We start from the raw sequence: 24,572 nt of genomic DNA on the forward strand, positions 1-24,572 counted from the left end.
ATAAGTATTACGATATCTGTTGTATTCATACGAAGCACGGCGATTAATCTAGATTATCAAGATTCGAGCAATTATAAAATCTTTAACGTATCGTTAGCACTAATTATATCGGTAACTTTTCAAACAAAACTGAACATTTTTAAACGTTTTGATCATCATTGAACGATGCTGCAGGTCCTCGTAAATATCCCGATATAATACACGAAGATTGCAGGAGAAAAATATCATAATTGAAATTTCATTGATTTTTTGATTTTGAAGAATCGATATTTTTTATGTGAAACAGTTTTCAAGAAACCCCAAGTAAACAAATTTAATGAAAATATGTTCTTAATAACATGTCGTTGATCGACAGGCTACTGGATTTCAAACTTCCTCTCCCGTGAAAAATGAAAAATATCGCTTATCGCGTCTTCTTCCTATGTTTTCTACTTATGAACAGGGGTGTACCGACAGAATTTACTGTTGTCGGGTACACGCTAAGAACGCGAGTAGAGACGCGAGAGGCTGACGAACGCGGGTCGTTGCAGAAACGTTTCTTTTATAAGGAAACGTCGAGATGTACCGCTAGAATGTTTTTGCGCGATCACGCTGATAATATACACGCGGTAGTAGTCACCGATTAATCACTGGATGACACGTGCTGTCGTCGACGATCGTGTTCGGCCCGATATGGAAGGCTGAATTTACGTCGGAGGCTTGTGCCGACAGAGGGAACGAGTCCGGTAGGAATCCCGTTGGAATGGTGTTCCAAAGAAGGCGAGGCGGCGAAAGTGAAGGGGAAAAAGGCAGACGGACACGGCGCGCCTCTATTGGCCGGTCTGTGCTATTTGTGCCAACGGGTCGTTCGGTTCGTGGAACAATGCGATGAATCACCGGGACCTGCGTGCTATCGATTTCGCTGCTCGTTTTTTCGACATTTTTTCGAATCCAACTTTACCATGTGTTCCTTTGGTACGCTCTATCGCTGGACGATTGAAAAGGAATTTTTCGAGCTGGTGTCTTTCATTGAACCGTGGACACCTCATCGATACTTAATCGAAGGAATTCAGGAGCGGACTTCTCTGCCACTATCGATAACGACCGCAACAAAGACGAAGTGAAAAGGGTTGCTAAGAGAGAAAGGCTCGTATAGAGGGAAGCGTGAAACGAAATGAACGCGCGACAAAAGAACTTCTGCTTCAAGTCACAGAAGAGTCAACGACGTGTACACGTTGGTCTCCGAGTAAATTCAAGTTTAAAGTTGGCCGAAACGCGTGGGAAACGGAAAGGGAAGAGCAGCCTGGAGTTAAGGAGCGGGCTTGAGTTTCATGCGAGTTCGACCACGATGGGCCACATTTTTCTAACTTAATTATCGGAACGAGCACGTCGCAAGGGACGAGCAAGTTTGCTCTATCAAGCGAGCGTTGAAAAGTTTTCGGTTCGGTTCCCGGTTTTCCTCCAATCTCTCCCTACACCTTGTTCTCTTCTTTTGTCCATCTTCGTCGATTCTCTTCGCCATTAGTTGAAACCTCGTTTCGAATTAACGCGGCATCTTGAGGCAGGAAACTCGAAAAGATAACGTGACGTGATGTTTGCCCTTTCTGTTCCATCAAGTCTTTGCTGTTTTTACGCTAGGGAGATTGGTTCTAATGTTCTGGACCAATGTCACGTTGGTAGCTTGTTCAAGAGTTAGGGTACTTCCGTCCCTTCGATAAAGTTCCTCCAGCCTTTTATTTTCCAACTGACCTGTAATTGGTCCGATGTAATTGTAGTTTCGAAAGTTGGCAACATGAAAGAAGCGCGATCGCATATGTTCCCAAGGAAAAAGCAATCTTGGAACAAGATCTTTACCGAGACAAGTCGTGTTCTGCAAGAAACTCGTCTAACGCGTTTACAATTTTCACTACTTACAATGCTGTACGGTAACAAATAACCTTCTCTAAATTCTACAATTTCACAGATGTATTTGATAAATAGAATAGTTTTAAAAGAAAAATCTACCTGTAATCCATAACTTCCAATTTGTCAGTTCACTAGTACTACTAACAGGTATTTGTAATTGTGCAAAAGGAACCAAGTAGTAAATATCGCTTCTAATTATTAATTCATCGTTACACTTTCTTTTTAAATCTTATTACGAATGTATCACAAGCGCCCGGCTACTTATCTACTATATCCATGTCAACTTTTCAATTCGATATAAAATAAAATAATTTGTTACTCCACGTTAAACCAGCTCAGCCACATTGTATTCAAACGAGGATTCATTCGATATTCCATAAACGACAAATCCGTCCTCTGATCCCCTCGATTACGCACTCAAAGGCGCGAGACGCGTCTGAAGCTTGCAAATTGCCAGCGGGTCCCTTGTAAACGCGTTCGAGCTAATACTCGTCTCCGTCGCGAATCGTTTCATGTGAACACGCCCCGTCAGATCGAGTTTGTTCGCAGGTAGAACGCGTCATCTCTGCCGGCTGATGCAGGCTCCAACTTTCACCCCCATTCGAGCAGGATGACGAGGGTTCGTTCTGCGGGGAATATCTTGCGGAAGATACACAGTTGCCTTTCACGTGTCGTAGTCGAAACGGATCTCCAAGTATAAATTCAGCGAAGCGATCGCGACCAACCGACCCGCTGACGTATTGTATAATCGAAATCGAGATTTTATACGCGACTCGAGCTTACCCTCGGACGAGAATTCTCGTCACGGGGGATGGTGAGGAGTTTCGGTGCCGAGGTATGATTTGGGGGATGTCTGATGTTTGATAAATTTATTTCGATTCGTCGTCGAGGAGGCCTAGAATGGCCCTTGCGATTTGAAAACGAGTGGGGAATTTCAGCTTTCGGAAAACTGCTCTTGACCTGCTACGATTTACGAGCTCCATCAAGCGGTTTATTCTCTTCTTTTCTTATTTCTTTTCCAGTTACTTGAGATGCGCTTTCTTGCACATTTTCGTCTTACAAACATTGCTCTGCTATTTAATTCACATAAGGTGGGACTTCGCATAAGGTTTATACGAGTTTCATTTATACGAACCAAATCCTAGTTAGCGCACAATTAAACCAACTCTTGACGATCAGATCCACTCAACTATATTACGTGAAGTACTCCTGTGAGTGTAACTTCATAAAATCGATTTTAATTGTGATTCATACATATATAATATTCAAAAGAATTGATGTATTATTTATTGATGTATGATATATATACATATAAACAATTTGTCCAGCTATAAGTTCATACAAACGGCGTTCTATATATCTTCGATACTCTAAATTATTTATTTGCAAACGTTACTTTAACGTTATTTGGAAACGTCGGAGTATTTTTCACCGAACGACCTCCTTTTCTACCACCGGTTAGAAGTACAAACCTGGCAGGAGCTTGATCGACGTAAGAGGCAACAAGAAAGAACGAGGTATCGGATTAACCGCCGGATTCTGCGGAGAGATTACCCCGTCAAGTCAGACAGTGGGAAGAAGGTTAAGATTAGCACGTAATCGATTCCCTAAGCAGGAAACAGAAATCGATCCTCCCCTCCGGATTCGTTTTCCCCAAACTGTTAAAAATCATCGTCGGGGGAAAATCCAACAGAAAGATAGAATAATTTTCAGAAATTTCTGTTAAACGATCCAAGAAGAATGGAAGCTGGAGCAATAACCCGCCACGGGAACGCCTTCCAGCGTCGTAAAACGCTTCAATCAGGCTATGATATTTCCGATTCATCGTGAAACTGGCTGTACTGCTCTTGGGTTTCGTTGGGCCACGATCATACCGTAGCCGGAGGACAATAAGAAGGGACCGGTCGAAAATTTATTCCCGGCGAATTCTAGTGTCGTAAAGTCGAACGGACGTCGCGGAGCTCCCGACCATAAATACAAACATGAATAAATGCATCAAACTCGCTCCCGCTTCTCCGATCGGTCCTCCCGCTTGTCGAGCAGCGAGACCGAGATGGGGCTGGCATTAAAATTCAAATATAATCCCGCTGAAAGCGAAACGCGCACGACCGCGAACTCGCGATCATGCAACAGGATCGGCTCTTGTTGAAAATAAGATCAACAGGAGTCGTTACCTTGAAGAGGAATAAGGGATGAAGAATTGTACCGTCCAGAGTGTAATTTAAGTAGTAGTTTCATTCTACGAGCACTTCTTTAGTGTATAAAAAAGTCAATGATATTTACGTCGGTGACATTATGGTTTTAGTGGTCGAGCTTGTTACACGGACATCGGCTATGCCCTCCGGTTGACTTAAGTAGTTTTTGGCCGATACGCGCTTCGACTGCGCTCCAGCGGAAGATTCATAGTTCTGTTTTTATATCGTCGATCAACGCCAAAGAACCGTGTCTTTCTATTTCTCGTTTCTACTACTTTTCTAATGTTCTACACCGTACAAACACAAGTCATAACAGAAATTTAATGGTGTTTTTCATTGTATGTGTCCGATTCAACAGAGTTCAATGGTTGCTGTGGCTGATCTATGTTACGGATAGTGGTCTTTAGAAAGAAGATTCCGGTGAACAGAAACAGTATCGAGATCTGTGTCGGCAACTCAATTCGCGACGTTCTCCAATTTCCACGTCTGTGGCGGTAAATCTTTCGCCTCTTCCTTCTCGAGGCCGATTTAACGATTCGATGGTACAAATACGGAATTTATGGCGTTCAAGGCTGGCGAATGGACGATCTTTAAGAGGATCCAACACAGAAAGGTAAATCACGGTGAACGTTCTTTCGAATGTTTCTCCCTGTATCGCGGCGATAAGAAGTTTCATAGCGACTCCTCCTTTTGTTCGGCTGGAATCGATGAACTTGTCAGGTTTGTGTGTATAACTCATTCACTTTTCCACCTTTGGAAAGCCAATTTTGCTCGATCGTCCCGCGGGAGAAGCCCGCTGCCCCGAGATATCTCGCCGATGTAGGCCGAGAAGATTCGTAAGAGTAGAAAAGAGGATGAAGATAAAAGAACAGTTCTTCTCCCGGCTTTGTTATTTCGATATAAACATCAGTTGCTTTCCGGCGAAAGACCAGTGGCTTTTATGAGTCAGACCGATTACAAGATGTCGAAGGAGGCTGAGTTTCTCGAATCTTAAATGGATTGTCCGTGTTAATGTGGTTCGATGTTAACTTTAAATGAAATTTTGTTTAACGTCTACGAGTGTGTTGAGTCCTTCGAAAAGTTCGCAGCGTTTTCACGATGAATTTTTATCAAATAACGAAATGGATAAGATACTGAGGAGAATCGAGGAAAAACATTCAAAATTCATTAACGAAACAGGCTCATTTTCATGCAGTGAGACAATTTTGAACTTTATCAAAGTTTAGCTAGAATTTTTATGGCAAGAAGAAACCGTTATTATTGAATTAAAATTCTAAATCCACTTACTATGTCCACGTCAAATAATGAAAATTAACAAATGACTTTGTAAGGCTAACTTGTTGAAGAAATGCTCGTTGGGCTGCTTAGGCGAATCCTATACACGATACTACTACAGACGTATTTGCAATTCAGGAGCAAGTTATCGATTATTAGTTCAAAATTACTAGCTTGCAAACTACCCATTGATCTCTCCGATCCAACCGATTCTCTTGCGAATGTTGCTCGTTATTCCGCCCAAGGATCACCGGTAGCTTTGTACGAGCTTCACCGCCATCGTTGCCAATCTTCTCAACGTCGGGACGTCGCTTTTCTAGATTTCCACGATCGTTTTAATTCGAAACGTTTCCAAGATGCTGCACGGCTGTTCGCATTTTTAGTATCTTACCGTATGGAGAAAGGAAACGTTTCCTTATCTTCGATACGAAGATATACCGAGAGAAGGCGACGGATTGTATCTGAAAATCCCGAGCATCTATTCGAACAGATTGTCGGAAACGTCGAGCGTAACATGAAGGATGTTTCCACCAGGTGTACCTGTAAATGTATTCGTTCAAGATACAGGTAAATGAAGTGACGTGAAACTGACGTAGCTGGTAGATACAATTGATTACGTCGCTTTGTCCCTCGAGGGACTTGCGTTTATTTGGCAATAGAACGCGTACATGCTTAAGAGCTATAGACCTATTTTTTAAAAGCCAAGAATGTGTCACGATCCAAGAGAATCCGTACAAAGCTTCGCAACATCGTTTTCACCAGGATCGTTTGCTCTCGTTTCCTGAATACTCCGGCAGAAATTTATCAAATCCTTTCTATGTGGCAGCGCGTACAGGCGGATCGATTTGGTCGATCCGACAATGAGCGGAAACAATCGCAGGAAAAATTCGACAACAAGCCCGATCGCCAATCGGATCTGGGTTAATCCGTATATAATTTAAACTGTCAAAGGGAGAAAAGGCCCGTGACAAGGCGATCGATTGCCATCGGATCCATTCATCATCCCGTGCGATACACACGTCGGTCGCATTTCCTCCAATTAGTCGGGCCGTTGTTCGACGATGTTGCTTCCAGCGATCGCGAGTGCAACTTGATTAGAAAACAATGAAAAGAAGACGGAAGAGTAGACGAGAAAAGTAGGAGAGAATCCGGTTAGGTACGTTGGAAGGATGCGACGCGAGGTCTAAGTGGAGGACGCTGATCCTCCGGAGACGGTTCTTGGACTATCAGATATTGGAAAGTCTTTAGGATTAGAGGCAATCACGAAGGCTGTTACCAAGTTGTCGGAGTGACTTAACTTTCGGACAAGGGAAGGTCTCTTGATGCGTTTTCGATCGTTCATCGGCGGCCACGTGACGGCAATTCCATAATAATACGTCAACCTGGGCTAATACCGACGATGAAACGACTCTTCGATTTTACGGGCACCCCGCTCTCGAGGACGATTAATTTTCCAGCGTGGAATAGCCGTGTCTAGCGAACTACGCGGTTCCAATCGGAGGAAAGGCCACGTCGAATTTTGCCGCCGGGCGAAACTCTCCTTGCAAGTAGGTACGAGGAGATTTCAACGCGTAGATGGTTTTGACGTGCGAGTTTTACGCCTTGTGCGAAGATATTCCCGGAAATGCGGTAGATCAGGATTTCGGGAATATAAATGGAAGAACGTCAGGAAATCGAATTCGAGCGGATATCGTTACGTATTGTAGGAATGGCTCGGTGGAGATAAGACGTCTGACGGACCTACTTCTTTTTCTCCTATGATGGTACTCAAAGCACCAAGATTATGGACCTATAAAACTTTCGAATCAATCAGACAACCACGTCCCAAGAATTCACTGGTAATCCAATGACGTTCTGAACGACCGACGACGTTCTCGATATGCGTCAGCTTTTGGGGAGCAAAACGAGGAAAAAAAAATCTAGGTCGCGGAGAAATTTCGTGGAACAAGGAAGAGCCGCGAGCATGTAACTCCAGCAGACAGAGGCCCGATTCATGGAGACGAACTTTTTTAACAGACGGCGTATCCGGAATGCGATAAACAATGAGGACGCGCTGCCTCCGATGCAACGGGCGAAATTTGAACGCGACTTGCCGCCGCGAAATCCGCTCGTAACTTTATCTTTCGTATTCCACCGCGACCAATGGTGTGCATCGCACTACCGCTTCCTATGTTAGCTCCAACACGGCGCACAGCTGCGCAGGAATTCTGAAGACATAAAAGTCACTGGATTGTGAAAAAATTATGCACTCTCCGGGCGTATTCTGTCACAAAATATGTTCGAACTACTGCTTCCGTTTTCTTCCCCTTGTTTTTCGTGTTACTGATATTCCTCTACGTCTTAGCTTTTCCGAAATCTATTTTTCTATCGTTGAAAATTGTCAAAAATTAACGTGCGCTATATTCCGTACAAAGTATTCTAAACGTCTCGTTTATCTGATTTTTTAAAAACATATAAAGTTGATCGTTTGAAATGCTGTCGTTTCTAGAATCATTAAAATTTTTGAAAAATATCAGACAACGGAAGACGTTTTAGATATTAGATTAGGAAAACAAAATTTTATTTTAACCGTTCCATCTCTCGCCGGGAGAGGTGGCGAGCTATTGATGTTCTAGTAGAAGAGTTTTCCGATATAGCAAATAACTCCTCTATTTCATAACATTTTTCCATTTCTCCATTAAAAAAATTGGAAGGTTCAATCTGAAAGGTACATTAACGTCGTCCGATGAAATCTGAACCTTTCAATCTGTAATTACTTAAAAAAAAAAAAAAAAAAACAAGCTATCCAATCTTTACCGATTTCTAAACTTTAGGATCCTAAGAGATATTAAATAGACGATTACGCTATTCGATATGTCATATCGTTTCAGCAATTCCATTGCCGCAAAGCATCAAGGAAAACGGTTCCTATATTTATTGAAACACGATGGAGATATTTACAAGACACGGCGTGGCGTAAAAGGGAAATCTAGCGGCTGGCGCGATGCAACGTGGCGCACCCTTTGTAAAATTTTTCGCATTCCGACCCTCTGCGGACCATTACAAAATGGCTCGCGGAGAACGTGCAGAACATAATACGGCGCCGTCGTCGTTTTCGTCGCGGAGGCACGTTCGTGCAACGAAATTTCTCGCTCCGTCAAGAATCAGTGTTGTTTCGGTAGAAAATAGAGGAGCGCGGTTCTTCGAGTATTGTGACGTCCAAACCTGGCAAACGACGTGGAACCGGAGCCTGCCAAAACACGATTAGCTGGGGTCGCTACTTTTGTCCTATTTTTGTTCTAATGTGACGATATAATTCGCGACGTGTCGATGGTAATAATCGACGCGATCGGCGGAGGCCGAGTTCGAATTAAACTCAAATTCGTTTTGTTCTCCTTTCGTAGAAATTTCTGTTTCCTTTTCCCGCGGTGAAATTGCATTTCCGATTTTCAATTGACTCACGATCCACTTTTCACGATGACTTTGTGGAACGATAACGCGGAATAAGCACGAAGTGCACGGTTCACTTGAGACACGATATGCAGAAGAAATGAACGATTCAATAAGGAAATAATGGAAAATCCAGTGGCGTAATAACAACGTTCGAAAGAGAGGCAGGGCAATAGCAATAAATTGGAAAAATTACTGGCACCGGCGGAAGGGGAATTTATAGCCGGCCTGATTGAAACTTATCTAACGCGCCATCGAAACGGATGTAACAAATTTCTACGAAATGGCGGTCCACGTCGTTGCCGCTGTTCCGGTAAAACTAAATCACGACGGAAGATAAAACCACCGTGTATGGTTAAACAATTAGAGAAAACTCCTGTGACCATCTATGTCCCTTTGCACCGTTTCGAATGCAGAGAGAAAATCTTTAACTGAATTTTACCTCATACAGAAAAAATACAAAGAAATTGCAATGTCGATATCAAAGGTACTGTAACACGTATAAAGCCGTCTACTAAAGGCTTTACAAATATAACTTTTTTCGCACAGCCAAAATTGTATTTATTAAACGCCCTTGTTAAATTCACGTAAAATACTCGGGATATAAGCCAAGACCTCAAACTAATAATCGGTATCGATATTGGAAATATTTACAACGTAAACAGATAATGTCAATCGTGCAATTCGATTACTGTTTGTCGAAATGTTACAATACATTTTACTTACGTCGTAACTAATATCGTAATACTCGAGAACACAATAAAATTACTAATGCAATGTTGGCAATATATCTCTATAGACGAACGTTACGATGTGGCAACAAGTAATATCCAAATGTTCGCTAGCTTTTCTTTAATTAATTAGGAAGATAAGCACGACATATTGTGTTCATCGTGGAACACAATATCGTATCAGTTACCCTTACGATATCTGCGATACAAGTTTCGAAACATGGACATTCAGTTTGCTCTGGAAAAGAATTCACCGTAGTAGAGAAAAGTGCAGCCAACTTTCCAATCGCCGTAACAATAACGAGCATTATGGGAACGGAGGATCCGATTGCCTGCTGGCACCCGGTAATTCAAACGAAAGAGGCCGCAATCTGATTCCGTGGCGGCACGGCCGAAATTAGTTGCAGAGAATGGCCGGGGGCGGGCGGGCAGAAGCCCGTGGAACGGGAAGAAGGAAAAGAGAAATATTAAAAGGGAGTCGCAGGAGGCATTGTTCCGGTTGTGACTCGCGGTGAAACGCGAATATAGAACGGGGACAGGAGCCAATAGATTTTTATCCGGCGTATGTAGGCCGCGTCGGTTTCACTGATAAAATTATTTCTACCAGAAGAAAGAGCTGGATCTCTCAGGGAACCGCTCCGGGCGTCTTTTAGACACCTTTGGGAATGCTTTTGGAAACGCCCCTCTGAAATCTTGCACGAAAAATAATTAGATTGTTGACTATTTTCACAAAAAAACATCGTACAAGCTCAAGGAAAGACGCAAGTGTACCGTAATTAGACGTGGATGGAACTTTCGGGGCTAGAAAGTACCATTTTCGAAATTCTCTCTTGGAAGGAAGAAACGAGGAACTATCGAGTATATTTCACCTACGAATCTCTCGTCTACTACTATCTTGACGTAATTAGTTCGTTGATATGACCGACTCCTATAAGTTGCGAAAGTATTTGCACCCAGTACTCGTACAAAGTATCGAGGCTTGACCGAGTTTCAACGACGTCGCAAGAATGAAATGACTTCTGCAGCACCCCTCGACACCGTTAAAGACCGAATGGCGTATTCATAAGATCGCGATAAAAATGGTAGACGACGGCGTAAAACGCTCGACCGTCGAGATTGCTTAATTTTATGCATATGTATCGATAGTTTCTTGCGAACGACTCGATTACGATCGAATAAGCTGGGGTAAATCGTTGCTGGCGATTAGGAAGAAATAACGGCGAGAAAGATACACCGGAGAATGAAAATATTTCACGATAACGCAACACGTTAGTATCCTTTCGTTAAGAAGATCGACGATTTGGCAAGTAGAAGTTTCTATTAGAAATTGAAGCTTGGATGGCTTGAATTCTCGAGTATTAATCCCGAATTAACGGACTGTGCCTTCGGCGGTCGCATTAAGAGATGCAGTTGCCTTCAGCAGCGACGGAGTCGCGAAAACTCACGCACCCGTGGCTCCGTATATCGGCAAAGTTTCTGCGAAGTGTCTAGCAACGGTGGCGCAGCCAGAGCCCGGAAGTTCAAGCAGCCACAGCTCGCGAGTGGCGATAATTTGATATTAACGCGGAGAAGAAGCCGCCAACCGTATATCAGTTAACTTTGTAATTTAACGGCTGGCCGAGAAGCGTGAAGCGACTCCCAGTCCCGTCCATGAATTCTTCACACATCACTTACATAAAGCGAAGTATGGAAAGTTTACTTTCTTTCTTTTGCTGTGAAAAAATACGCAGAGTGTAGCGACGGCCATGAAGAAGGGTTGAGTGAACTGGAAATAGATAATCGACCGAACTGATGAGTTTGAATATTATTCCGCGACAATGACAAAATACCGGCGTGTAATTTTTAATTTCATTGATTTATGTGCGAGTTATGCTAAACGAGTGAAGGATTTACGGCGATGCCAAGCCGGATGCACAACAATTTGGAAACGTCGCACGCGTCGGTAACGTGACGATAATTTACAGAACCTTCTAACTATTCCCAGCTTCAGCTCGTTGAATTACAGGAAACAGGAAGAACGCATTATCGTAACGCGGTTTTCCGAAATCTTGGATTTTGCACCGTAACATTTAGCGGCCGCGCGAGTGCGAACACGAGAGAACGTCACGTATAGTTCTTCGAAATGTACGTTCGAATAAAACCGGGCCAAATATAGGTTTAACTGTGCCGGCCGTAAGAATCACGTACGAAAAATACGTGCACTGAAATTATACAGTGTAAAATCGAGCAAGTGGACTCCCTAGCCAACCCGTCACGATAGTAAAATATCGGATTTATTTGATCTCGTAGAAATTCCTTTGTTGAATTTACTTCTGTAACAAAATGTTCCTGGTAGATCTACACTGTCGACAATATTCGCTCGAAGCTTTTCAACGAATTAAATTTTGCACACAGGCTGGCAAAATTATTCAGAAACTTATAGAAGACTTTTATGAAATATATCTATAGACTTGTTTTAAATTTTACCGATATCATCGTGATAGTTGAATTCCATTACAGTGCTAAAGAAATTTCAAAATCTTTGATATAACATACGTGATATATTCGTGAATGTTTTCTATAGCAAGCGTTCAAATACTCGTAAAAATACAAATTTGCATAAATATCCACGGTATGGTAATATATGCATGTAATAAATATCTTGCAACTTCTGTATACATTTTCGAACATTACTAATATAATTTTGATAGTGGTGTGTCGTTACAGTATTAATAAAATATTAGAATATTTTACATAACACACACGCGATATGTGCATAAAAATATTTTTAAATACTTTCGCGGTTCAGTGTATCTCTATGAAAAAAGAGAAAAGTAATTTAAAGAGTTGGAAATGGTGAATGATGTTGGCCGATCGAGGGGACTAGATTCTCCTAACACGTCGAAGCCGGAATAAGTAAATTGCATGCGCTTCGATTTGCATAATTGCTGCCGTTTGATTATCACACGTGGCCGCACGTTTAAACCGTGCTCTCTCCGCGTGTAGATCACTATCTGACTCGCGTGTATTCGATTTAAACCGGAAACGGCGCGTCGCAATAATTTCAGCCAGCCATTTGTTCAATTTAAAATCCGACCCGGCAAGTTATTGTCTTTTGTAGGACACGCCGAAATCGTTTCGTGTTATGGAAATGGCCTCTTTAACGATTTTCGACCGTTCAACTGTACGCTTCTTTTTCGATTAATATTTACGAGTATCTCATTTTTCGTTTCCCGTCCTCTCTTCCTCTTTTTCTGCGTTTCTCTCTTCGATCGTTAAATACGAGTATACATCATCGAATCGCAATTTCCGCTTACGAGATGAGGCGGCTACGATCCATAGTAACGTCAAACTCACGTCCTTTTGATCATTTTGTACGTCCAACGTCGGACAACGATACGATTGTTGTTGCATATTAAATGCTGGATCACGTTTGTCAAAAGCGCTACAAAGCCTATTAATTGCGAGAATTCCTCAATTTAAAATAATAACTTAGCTTTCCAGTATCGTCGACCTGATTTAAACCTCCACGCTATGAAAATACGAAACTCGAATGGAATTCCGGTATAATTAGATGTAGATTGCTCGCATTTTTCGGCTTGAATTTGGTCCTTTGTGTCAAACGAAGACTGTGCAATGAAATATGCTCTATGAGGATTTTTAATAAATTATTAATACATTCAAATAAGAAATGTATATTTACTTTATGCGAAGAGAAGGTAGAATACATATATTTCTTTTTATCCTTAGTAATAAGAAAATTGAGCTCCTAAACAGCATGCTAAAATACTAGAATAAGAGAAGAAAAGGAAATTGGAAGTTCTTGTGGGTATCGTATAGGTCCTTTGTCGTACAGGAGTTTTCGCTAACCGAGTGCTTGAACCACTTTCCTTCGAATCAGAGGTCCCGAGTTCGAATCCACGATTTCTCAACGTCTTCTGATTTTTCATTACTTTGACATTTCTTTCCAGATTTCTTTTAGTTCCTCCATATATATATGTGTGTGTGTATACATATCGTTACAATATAAAAATATAGAATTTGAAAGAGGGAAGAGAAGAAATATGATACAACCTAAGTTTCAAATTTCACCAATAGATATAATCTTCAAATGCCAATTAAAAGAGATTCAAAGATAATGAATTTAGACAGGCTACAGATAAATATTCGAACCAGAAAAAGAAAAAAGGAAAAGAGAAAAATACGAATAGCCTAAATTTTTGAAGTGTGTGTCGAATCCCGAGATATCATAACTGCATCGGGCAAAAAGAGAGGAGACTGAGAATTTTCGAAATTGGGTGAAAACGCATGTACTAGAATTCTGGAAGGTGACAGAACTTCGAAAATCGACGACGTCACGGAGAAAATTGATAAACGATAGAAATTCAGTCGACAAAGAACTGGCAAATCACCTACGTGGATGCGTGTATTCGTACTTAAAAAGGGAAAAAACAAAAAAAAACGATAGAACAGTTTTTCCCAAGAGGAAAAACGAACGGTTAATTGTTGCATGCAGTCGTCGCATACAGGTAAATCATATTGGATTCTGGCGCGTAATAAACGTTGATTCGATAAACTCTCAAAGGTAGGAACTAGGCTCGACCTCTCGTCCACGGAGTTTTGTACGGTCGAATAGAATATCGTGTCTGAAAAACGCGCGGCTCCAGACAATTTTCCCTCCTACGTGCGTGCTTGTGCACGTAACCTGACAAATTGTTGATGAATTCAGAAACAACAGCAGAAACAGAGAGATAGGTTGCGTGTCGGCCTGTTGAGCTGGCCTTGCCCGTTGTTTACGAAACGATGACGGTTGTCTATGTTTCAGTGAACGTGTTACGCTTTGTAATTTCTGCGCGCTCACTTTCGGACCCGTTTTAAATGCACCGTAACACGGAATGCGTAATTGCAGCGTTGTTGCTGAAAAATGCAATATGAATTACAAAAGAGATTACTGATGGTGGTCATCTAACATCCTCTTCTTTGTCGTATTCGTATTCGTGAATTAAATAGCTTAATGGCGGGAAATTGATATAAATATAATATTGTTGACATTGACAATATTGACGGACTGCAGGCAAACCGGAGACATGCTTTAGGAGACGCGGCGATTCAGTGTCAGTTCGGTACGTTGATGCAGTAAACTACGGTGTTTACAAAGGCAAGAATTTACTGGCCACGATTGCTGACCGGAAATCAACGTATAATTGTACATAATCATCGTGTACGCACGGTCGAACACTATGTTGATGTTAGGAATATTTTGACACGTTGAAGGAGTACGAGTCAATAAAGTGCGATATCTACTGAAAACATTCTTAACACTTTCGGTGCACAGAAGATTAGAGCAAAAGTTCAGAATACGTTCGATATGTTTAACGATACTATGACTGCGTTATAATAAACAGCTGTTCAAATTTTATTTCATAAATTTCTTGGGACTGCAGATCTTTTTAAATAGAAATGTTTTTATTTTAGGTAACAATGATCCAGTTTGAACGAACTGTCAACTTTTTAAATTACTTTATCAAGACGTGAAAGACAAAATTACAACAGCTGAATCAACAGTATCACTAAGTAGTTGCATCGACGCATCGTACGTATCAGTAGCAACGAATTTGTACAATTTATGTACATCTAAATATATTAAATTTTCTACCGCTTGGTAGTATTTTTATACGACTATAAAAATTCTAAATGAAACGGAAAAATGCTACTTTCGTTCATAATTCATAATTAAATCTAAATTAATGTTAATGTATCAACGACATTGAAAAAATCGAAGCGAACGTATTGAGTAAATAACATTTATTCCGATAACCGAGCAAACCTATAAATGTTCCCAAGTAAATCCAACCGGGATCTCCAACCATCGTAGGATCAGCGACCTCATCTTTTCCTTTCCTGTCTCTGCACGTTCCTTTCAGACACACTCAGCGTAGCTTCTGAATTTATTATTTGCCGGGTCGAATTATTTTTGCGCCATGTAATCCCCTAAGCTGCGACGTTGTCCGGGACATCCTTCCCGCCGGGTTGGATAGACTTTTCGCGTTTAACTCGCTTACGTACTAGCACACGCGCCACCGTGGAATTTATGCTCCCGCAGCTGCCGTGCCCGCGCGCCAGTCTACACTCCTCGCCTTCAATTTCATCAGAAATACACCTGGCGGCGTGCCGTTGCAATTCCGGGCATGCAAATTGAATGAAGCTTGTTTCTTTTCTTGTCTTTAATCTGTACCGCTGTGTATATGCGTGCAGAAGTTAGGACCGGGAAATGTTATTTGATAGGATGACGATCGTTGACTATAAACGCTAGACGTATCAAAACAGTCAAAGTGGCTGGCGTAAGACTTTTAGTTTTTGCAATTATCAAAAATCTACGAGTGACGCGGAAATATACAGAGTAATTAAGTTATAGTAAATTAAAATTAATATACTGCGTGAATAATTATAATAAACTTATTGTATCTTCATACGTTCAATTTTTCGGGATTCTTAACAATTCGACCAGAATTTTCCGAAACTACGTCCTGTGTACGAAGACTGTTCCGTTTAGAGTTTTATACATGCGAATAGAATAGAAAACTAGTTGTTACTTTCGAGAATTACTTTGTAATACCATAGGTATCTCATGAAAAAGCTTACAAAATTATACAAAATAATTTCTTATTCGATATAACAATGATTACGAAAAAGATACCGTTAAAAAGGAATCCGTCGAGTCATTATTATACCTTAGGAATAATTCCTAATTTCAGGCAAGACTGACGATACTTTGTGCAAGGATGTAGAATTCCGTAGTCATCTTTAATGGTGGTTCGCTAAAGTCGTTAGCTCAAACGAAAAAGAAGCGAAAGGGATTTTTATTTGAACCAGGATGAGACGAAACTGCCGTTGGAATAAAATTTAACTTTTAAGTTCACATCAGGCGAACGACCGACCACAACGTTCTAATTGTATCTAGCAATAAGTATCATTTGGAAAGCGTAACAGAAACGAAACGTTTGTTAATCCAACAGCGAGTATTATTCCCATTATTCGCGTCTCGTATTCAACGGAATTAAACATAGAAATATCTCTGAAACTCGTATTTCCCTGAAAATGACGAGTGAAAGCTCACACCTCCACAGCGACCGTTTTACCGTGTTCAGTTTTTTTTTTCTTTTTTTTTTTTTGCATTTTCGAACAGTCTCTCGTTGCGATAATTAATCGGAAATCTAATAGTGTGCGCCGAGATAAGAAGGAATATCGAGAAAATTTTTATTTAATCGGTTATAGTTCCGGCTCACCTTCCGATAAAGCAGAATTCTCGAAAATACTCCAGTTCTCTCCGTAGAGCTGCAAAATCTATCCGGACTTATCGCGTTATCGAGACGCTTGAACGTGCTGATATAATCCTCGGAAGCGAATGAAATATTCCAGAACGGATCAGCTTTTGGGATCACTGAAAATGAGAAGCCCTCGGAAAGTTTACGATGCTACCTCGATCCTTTGATATTTGCGGAGGAATGTCAAATAAAGGAATGACCCAAATAAAGGTATAATAATATCCGCGAGAATAAAATAAACGGATTAACCAAATGCATCGCCGATTTCTCGAATGATTGGCCATTTCCGTGAAATGGAAACGCAGTACGATTGGTTCTTCTGATTTTCATTGACACGAGCATCGTAAAATATTTCGTAGAATTGATTCATCGGAGTTTCATCGACCATAGAATGCTAGAATATTTCCTGGCAATGACAAGAACCGAGACTCGCCGATTTCTCAAATAATTTATTATTTTCGTAAAATCAAAGCGCAGAGAGTATCTGTGTTCGAAATAAACGTTTCTTTAACAAGTTCTCCACAATTTCATCCGCGCTAGAATAGTCGGATATTTCGTGGCATGTAGATTGATGCAGATAGCCGTGGTTTATATTGCCTAGCCGTCAGTGAACTACTATTTCCGCGAGTATCTCCGCGGTATGACCGAGCAGGAACCGGCGATGATATTACTTTTCATGGCGTCCCATTAATCACGCGCCTATCTGGCCGGAGTTACGTGATGCAATTTGACGTTAGAAGCGTGCACAGCGACGGCTGTGCGAGCGAAGGAGAGAAAAAAAAATAAATTTAGATGTACACGCAAATACATGAGAGTAGCCAGGGACGCGGTTTGGCAATTATACGAAACCAGCGTGGCCGTGCTCGCAATGAAAAAATGAAATTTCACTTTGCTTCCGTGGTATGCTGGAAATTTTCGATTCTCGAGGTGCACGTATTAGCGTTGCGTAGTTCTCTCTGCGAGTCTGCATAATGCGCCTCGCCCAGTGACAGCGTCAACGTCTGTCAATTACTCCCTAAAACAGTGATTTGAATTCAGAACGATCGCGTGACACAGGCTACGAAACATTTTCTTCCGCGTCAAAGTTCCAGGGAACGTTGTACAGGGATCAGTCGATCGTAAAGTACGATGATCGTTTGCACCCATTAGACTTAAAACTCCGACACGGCGAGACATTACAGAGAACTCGAAACTCGTTAGACTTCGTCGAACGTTCGTACTTCTCGCGAGCATTCCGAATTCTGGCGAGAATTAGAAGTTCATCGAACTGTGTGACGAAGCCTGAACAGAGATCGACTGCATCCGTTGAAACCAAAGCGAGAAACTTCCGCTGACAACTATCAGCTACACCGTTCCAAGCCTCGATCCGAATTTGGACTGGTTGTTAACCGCTTTCCGCATAAACCTTATCGGTTAACCCGTTCTTCGTGCTGCCGTTAAATAACCGGAAGACACTGTCGACGCTATCGATCATCCGTGTCCAAAAGAAGACTACTGTGCGCACGGTTTAGGGTATCCTGCAGAGTTTCACCGGCGATTGTTTCTTGCAGGCAATTGTTTTTAGGTCAGACGTATTCTGCGTCGGATTTACTTTCCTTTTGTCATCCGGCTGGCTTCTTTTATTATGTAAATCTACGCGCTGTCGGCGGCCTACGGAGACCGCACGAACCACACATAAGGGGTTTTAATATTAACGGACCGCGCGGGGGCGGTTAACAGTCGCCTTTCTCTTCCTCTCTGCTACGAAACATGGGACACAGGACACAGGGATGGTGCCGCTGTTCCATGGAACGAGTCGCTGCGGGAACTCGTTGGTATGCCACCCCTCCCATCCCATCCCACCGGCTCTCTGGTACCGTGTTGAACATGACAAGACTTCGTAGTGCCTCCTTCGAAGATACACCATTCATACTGATCGCTCTTGCCCGTTTTCTCAACCAGCCGGCTCTCATTTTCTTTTCTCGACGTGTATTTTTATTGAGAGAAGCAGGATGTTCCAAGGTGTTCATTGTATTTTATTCGCCGTAGATACGAGATTATAAAGGCGTGTGTTTATCGGAGAAGTTAGCCAATATAGTAGTTACGAGTCTATCCATCAATCTTCTGTCATCTGGATACACACTCGAATCGATTTTGTACTTACGTTATCGAGGTCGTTGCTCCGCGAGTTTTGCGAGACAGAATTCACGCAATCCGTGTGGCTAGCGCATTAAGAATCGCGCGAATTTTCATCAATCTCGCGCGAAAATAGTAAGTTTGCCGGACACGTTTCACGTTTAGCTGTTTTTAAAGTTGGGGCGGAGAAAAATAAGAGACCCTTGGCACGAGCTGCCTGCCAGAAGTTTGAAGAGCTCCCAGCGTGCGTGAGTAGAAGAAATCAATCCATGGGAGTAAAGTTTCCGATATTGTGACTCGGTTGAGTGGAAAACCGATGGTGTATTCGCGTTAGCAATTTATTTAACCGCATATTCTAGTCATTCCTAAAAAAAAAACCACTACCGACGGCCTTACTTACACATGCGTCGTGTAAAGAAATTTCTTCTAGAAAAAGAGTATATATTAAATTCACGTGGTAGCCAAAGTGTTAATGAAAAAACAATATCGAATGGGTTAATGTGATTCGTTCCTAAACGCGATAAACGAAGAGAGATCTCATCTGGGAAAGCCAAGGACACGGTGAAGGAGTGAAAGAGACCTCCCTGTTCGCGACAATCTCTCGGTCAACGTAGCGCCGAATCGATATACGATCCACGTGAAAGAGGAGTCATAAATTTCCCGTTTAATCCCGAGGGTATACACCGTTGATGTGTTTGTCGGCTCAGCTGCTAGGATGCCGGGCATCATCGTCGTCCCTTCCCTCTGGCGTCGCTCTAACTTTGTTACCGGCGCTGGTTGGATCCTGGCCGAGGCGAAACGAACGGAACGCCGCGTTTTTCCTGCACGTGCACACGCGAAAATATGCGTCCACGCCGCAGCTAGTCCCAGCCCACAAATCACACTCCATTTCCATGCTAATATCTGATGGAATTGGCATCTAGCCATTTTCCTCTCCTACGTTCGCTCACAGACTCTTTTTATCCTCATCGGACTACGTCTTTATCTCGTTTCTCGGTGCCCATACGAGATTCGTGTATCGAGGTATAAAACGGTCGATTATTCGAGGACGTTGGTCATCGGATACGAGTCTTATCCCATGGAAATCGGTCGCTGATTCCTGTCCTCCGCAGTTCGTACCGTTCGTGTCAATACGGTTTCTTCCATCTACGGAATTAATAGTTCGATAGACTCGTGGCGCCGTCGCGATCTCGAAACTTGGCAGCTGCCTGACTGCAAACGCTCCTCCAGTCAATCTGTTCCCCTGCGGGAAAATTAAACGCGTTTACTCAGCATCGTCCACGGCTATGACTCTTGCTTTCTTCTAAATACAAAATTCTGCTTCGTCCTTAGAAAACAAACTGAAGCATCGACGTAGACAATTCTCAAAGATGCTTGTCGTCTTTCTACTCTTTTGACAGCGTCCACGGCATGTCGCTGATAAAATAGACTAAAACTAGAGAAACGTGTTTACGGCGTAATGCGATAAAGTATCAATATGAGTATAATCAAACGTATATATTATGAAACACTGTTTCATATAAAACAAAAGGATCTTTCATATTTGTTCCAAACTTTGGCAATATAATCATGACGGTCAAGTCTCATAACGAATCTAACGAAATTTCAAGTTCTTTCCTATAACACATGGTATATTCATAAAAGATCCGTATATTTTTCTGCCCGTGTATATTCACAAGCGAACAGGTTATCGGAAACTGAAAGAACACGAAAACACATCGAGCTGTGCTTCGCGCGAGCAAGAAAGGAAAAAACAAAAGATGCTGACTCGATAAGCAATTTGTCGAGAGTCGGGGAGAAACAAGCTGGTCCAGCCGGGTGGAAGGGAGGCAACGAGGAGGAGGGCGGGTGCTTTTACCCCTGGCCAAGCCAAATTGATTAGAAGGCTCGTTCGTTCACGGGTGGTCGTTCGATCACAACCGATACACGAAGAAGTTCGAATGACCCGATTTTCGGCGTGCTCCATGAACATCGGTGACCGGGGGATGGAAAGAGAAGCTGAACGGACGAATCGGAACGACCGGCCCTATTTCGTTTTAGCATCTCTCGATCGGTATTTCCCGGGGATAAGCATATTTCCCTGGAGTTTCGAGATATCGTGGAAACTTCTTGCCCCACGGATTCCAGGGGATTCGGCGTAATGCAAACAGCCCACCCTCGAAATTGTTTGCTCGCGTGCGTACGCCCCCTGTTTATTTCAGCCCCCGAAACTTCTTCGCGGCCGCCTATCTTCTTTTCCTTAGTCAAACACGGGATAACCGTACGTCACCGTATCACTGCTTTAATCGTTCTATTTAACGTTCCCCATCTACGTTATTTGCACTTACTTTCGCCACGATATTCACATCATTTCGCACATTTTCTAAACGTATCCCGTAGATGTAATCAACCATGAGTATCGTATAAATGTAAGACATAAAAAATTTTATCAAAAAGTTGAGTTTATTATTCTGTTGCAATCGTAAAACTGAAGCTCGCTTCGGTTTTGTTTCGCTTCATTGAAACAGTTATTCAAACGTAAAACTGTAATGGTTTAAAATTAGGGGCAATATTAAAGTTCGAAATACCGTCCTCTTTGTGTTCCGTATATTTCCATGCTATAACCTTTTAACGAAGTTCTAAATGACCTACATTTACGTAACCTTTTTTTGCTTCCTGATACCTATAAAGTATATCGATAAAGTATAGCTGTTACCCTATACATAGGCACGGCCTGTACATTGTACCTCACTTCAAGATCTATAATTACAAAGTTAAAGCCCTGTTCGCAAGAGATTGATTAAACGTTAAGCAACGATCGAATGTCCATTGTCTTCGAAATTTTAAATTTCGTCACGACGAAATGCAGATTACCAGATGCACCCGGCTGAATTTTATAACGCGACGGTATTTTAATCTCATTCATTTCGTCGGTCAAGCGTTCGTCGATCTCGCCGGTGTATAAAGCGCGTAAGATCCATTGTGTACGGATTATAACGTGTTCCACGGTGGTGAGACAATACGCAGCACTGTCGCGCAAACTTTTATTTATTGTTGGCCGTCACGGTATTTCTACTCGCTTTCCTGATTCCTCTCGCGATCTCTGTACGTGGAAACAATATTTACATACGTGAATAATGATCGTGATTTCAATATCTTTTATTTTCTCGGCGAATTTATGCATCAAAATATCTCGTCACTTGAGGGAAATTTGAGAAAGCTGTTTGAACACGGACTGATGATTTCAAGCGTGCGATATCGCCGGCTGTAAACAATTTATCTCGTCCTTTCCACGGACCCTATACAATGATACTATTGCGAAACGTCGGTAAAATCGAGTTCATGCCTTGGACGATTTGATTACGTTCCCTTACGTCATCGAAGCTGAAGCGACGAGACGATTCTCGCAAGATTTGTTTCAATCTGTTCCACGCTCTTGACTTCGTTTTTTGGTGAAAAGCGTTCTAAACGAATCGTTCGTTTCAAGAAGTTTCAAGCAGTTGGTATAAATTACACCATTTGCTCGAAAAAGCTATCAAACCTTCCTTTTCGTCCTTTTCCCTCCTTTTCGATCCCTTGGAACGAGGCTCTCCTTTGTGCAAAGTAGTTAGACGGGTATTCAAACCTTTTCGGTCGCGCTGCATCTTCCGCTGCTTTTAACTAACAAAATGAGAAAAAAACACTATCCTTGTCACTAGTAAAACGTTGCTAATGCAACGTCACATCTAAATCCAAACACAGTCATATGAACTCTTTTTGTTCAGCTCACTCTAACAATTTCTAGAATTTATTCATCGCAAATGTTCAAAGCAAATATCTGTTACTTTTGACAATTAAAATATTTCCGTGTTACTATTCGAGAAGGTCTCAAACATTTAATTGACAATCAAGAGCTGGACGTTTCCTGCTCTGCAACGATAGACGTGCCATAATCCTGGAGGATTAAGGGCTAAACGCGACCAGGACAATACAATTGCCACTTGGATTTTAGTTATTACAGATTACTAACACGTGTTACAACTGTATCTGTAGAGAAGAACCAACAAAGATGAACTACAATGTTTGCGCAACGGTTATGCCTTTATAATTAGCGTGTTAAAATTCTTCATTTTAGCCGCCAAATGACACAAAAATAAAAAGATCCATAAACATAGATTCAATTCGAATTTCGTTATATTTTGCCCGCGTAGTTTTCTCAGGTTTGTCTTACCTTCTGTAGATGTCTTATTATTCATTGTTGAGAGTGTACTTTACAACAACGCAATACATAAAACACATTCCAACTAAATAGGACGCTCCTATACAAATACTCCATCTATCACTACTATTTTGCGATATTTCATAATATAGAAATCGATAGAAGCTTATAGACTGCACGAACCAAGAACGACTTATAAAGCAGGTCTTTCCTTATAATCTCAAATAGGAGAACCTATACTCCTAAATCCTTCCTAATACATTCTTTCCAAATTCGTTCTTTCTGTCGATAGAAATAGTCGCGTCGAACGAACGAAGTAGAGCCGAACGATCGTGCACACGAGGATGATCTGAGTTTGCCGAGTGACTCGTCAGCAGTTTTAAAAACGGCGAAACAAGCGAATCGTTGGTTGGATTACATACGTGTCACGGCGTCGCGTCGACCCGTTTATGGTGCGACGCGTCCCTATATGGCGATGGACCACCATTCGAAGGCAACGTAACGACTGGCGAGGATTAATTTATGGCTGCGTTACGGTGCTGCCGGTGGCGGGCCATTAGCACGGGGGCAGTGAAATGACTCCTACTGGGATTAATTTAACACCGTGACAACCGCGTCGCGGTGACTTTTGACACTGGCGACCGAATTAACGAGCTATGTTAGGTTACGACAAAAAAAAGAGAGAGAGAGAGAGAAACTGGAGAAAAAGGAAGAGAGAAAAACGGGGGAACAACAAGGCAGATAAAACGGGAGGGGATAGTGTTCCGTGCTGGAAAACTCGAAGTAATAGTCGTCGAAAGTTGTCGTTGATCAATCTCATAATCCGATCGTATAGCAAAATTAGTTTTGAATAAAAAGTATTGGAATATTAGCTACAATTGACACCAGTTACCAGTTAAAATTACTTGTCTTACATCTTTTTTGTGACGAATGATTTTATAGAAATAAGTTATTGGTTTCTTAATAATAGAAGATAAATCGTAGACTTGTGTAATGCAATTGCGGGATTAGAAAAAGGTAGAGTTGGTCGGTTTGGCTCGTGAGAGTTGTCTTAATCGTTACATTTAAATGAACCAACCATGGATTATTTTCCTCGGTCTACCATTTTACCGAGACTGGATAAGAGCTAAAAAATATTCAGCCCCGAGCTCGTATATATACACATACGTATGTAACACGAACGAAGACAGATACAACGATCCAGATGGAGTGGCCGTGGCCGAATGCCGAACAGGAAGCGGGGAAAGAGCACGGTAAGACAAGCAGCGAGCGACAGATGTCGTTTAGTCAATTAGTGTAGCGAACAGGTCGGTAAAATGCTCGACATCGAGGGAAATACTTAGGGCCAAGCGTAGAGAACGGAATAAGGAGAGTGATTGAAATCGATCGCAACGTCGAAAGGCAGTTTAATTAGTCTGCCTCGGTTTAACGTGTCTCCTCTCGCAAACAGATACGGCTGCGG

Source organism: Bombus impatiens, unplaced genomic scaffold (assembly GCF_000188095.3).
Source record: "Bombus impatiens unplaced genomic scaffold, BIMP_2.2 scf_1002, whole genome shotgun sequence".
NCBI lineage: Eukaryota > Metazoa > Arthropoda > Insecta > Hymenoptera > Apidae > Bombus > Bombus impatiens.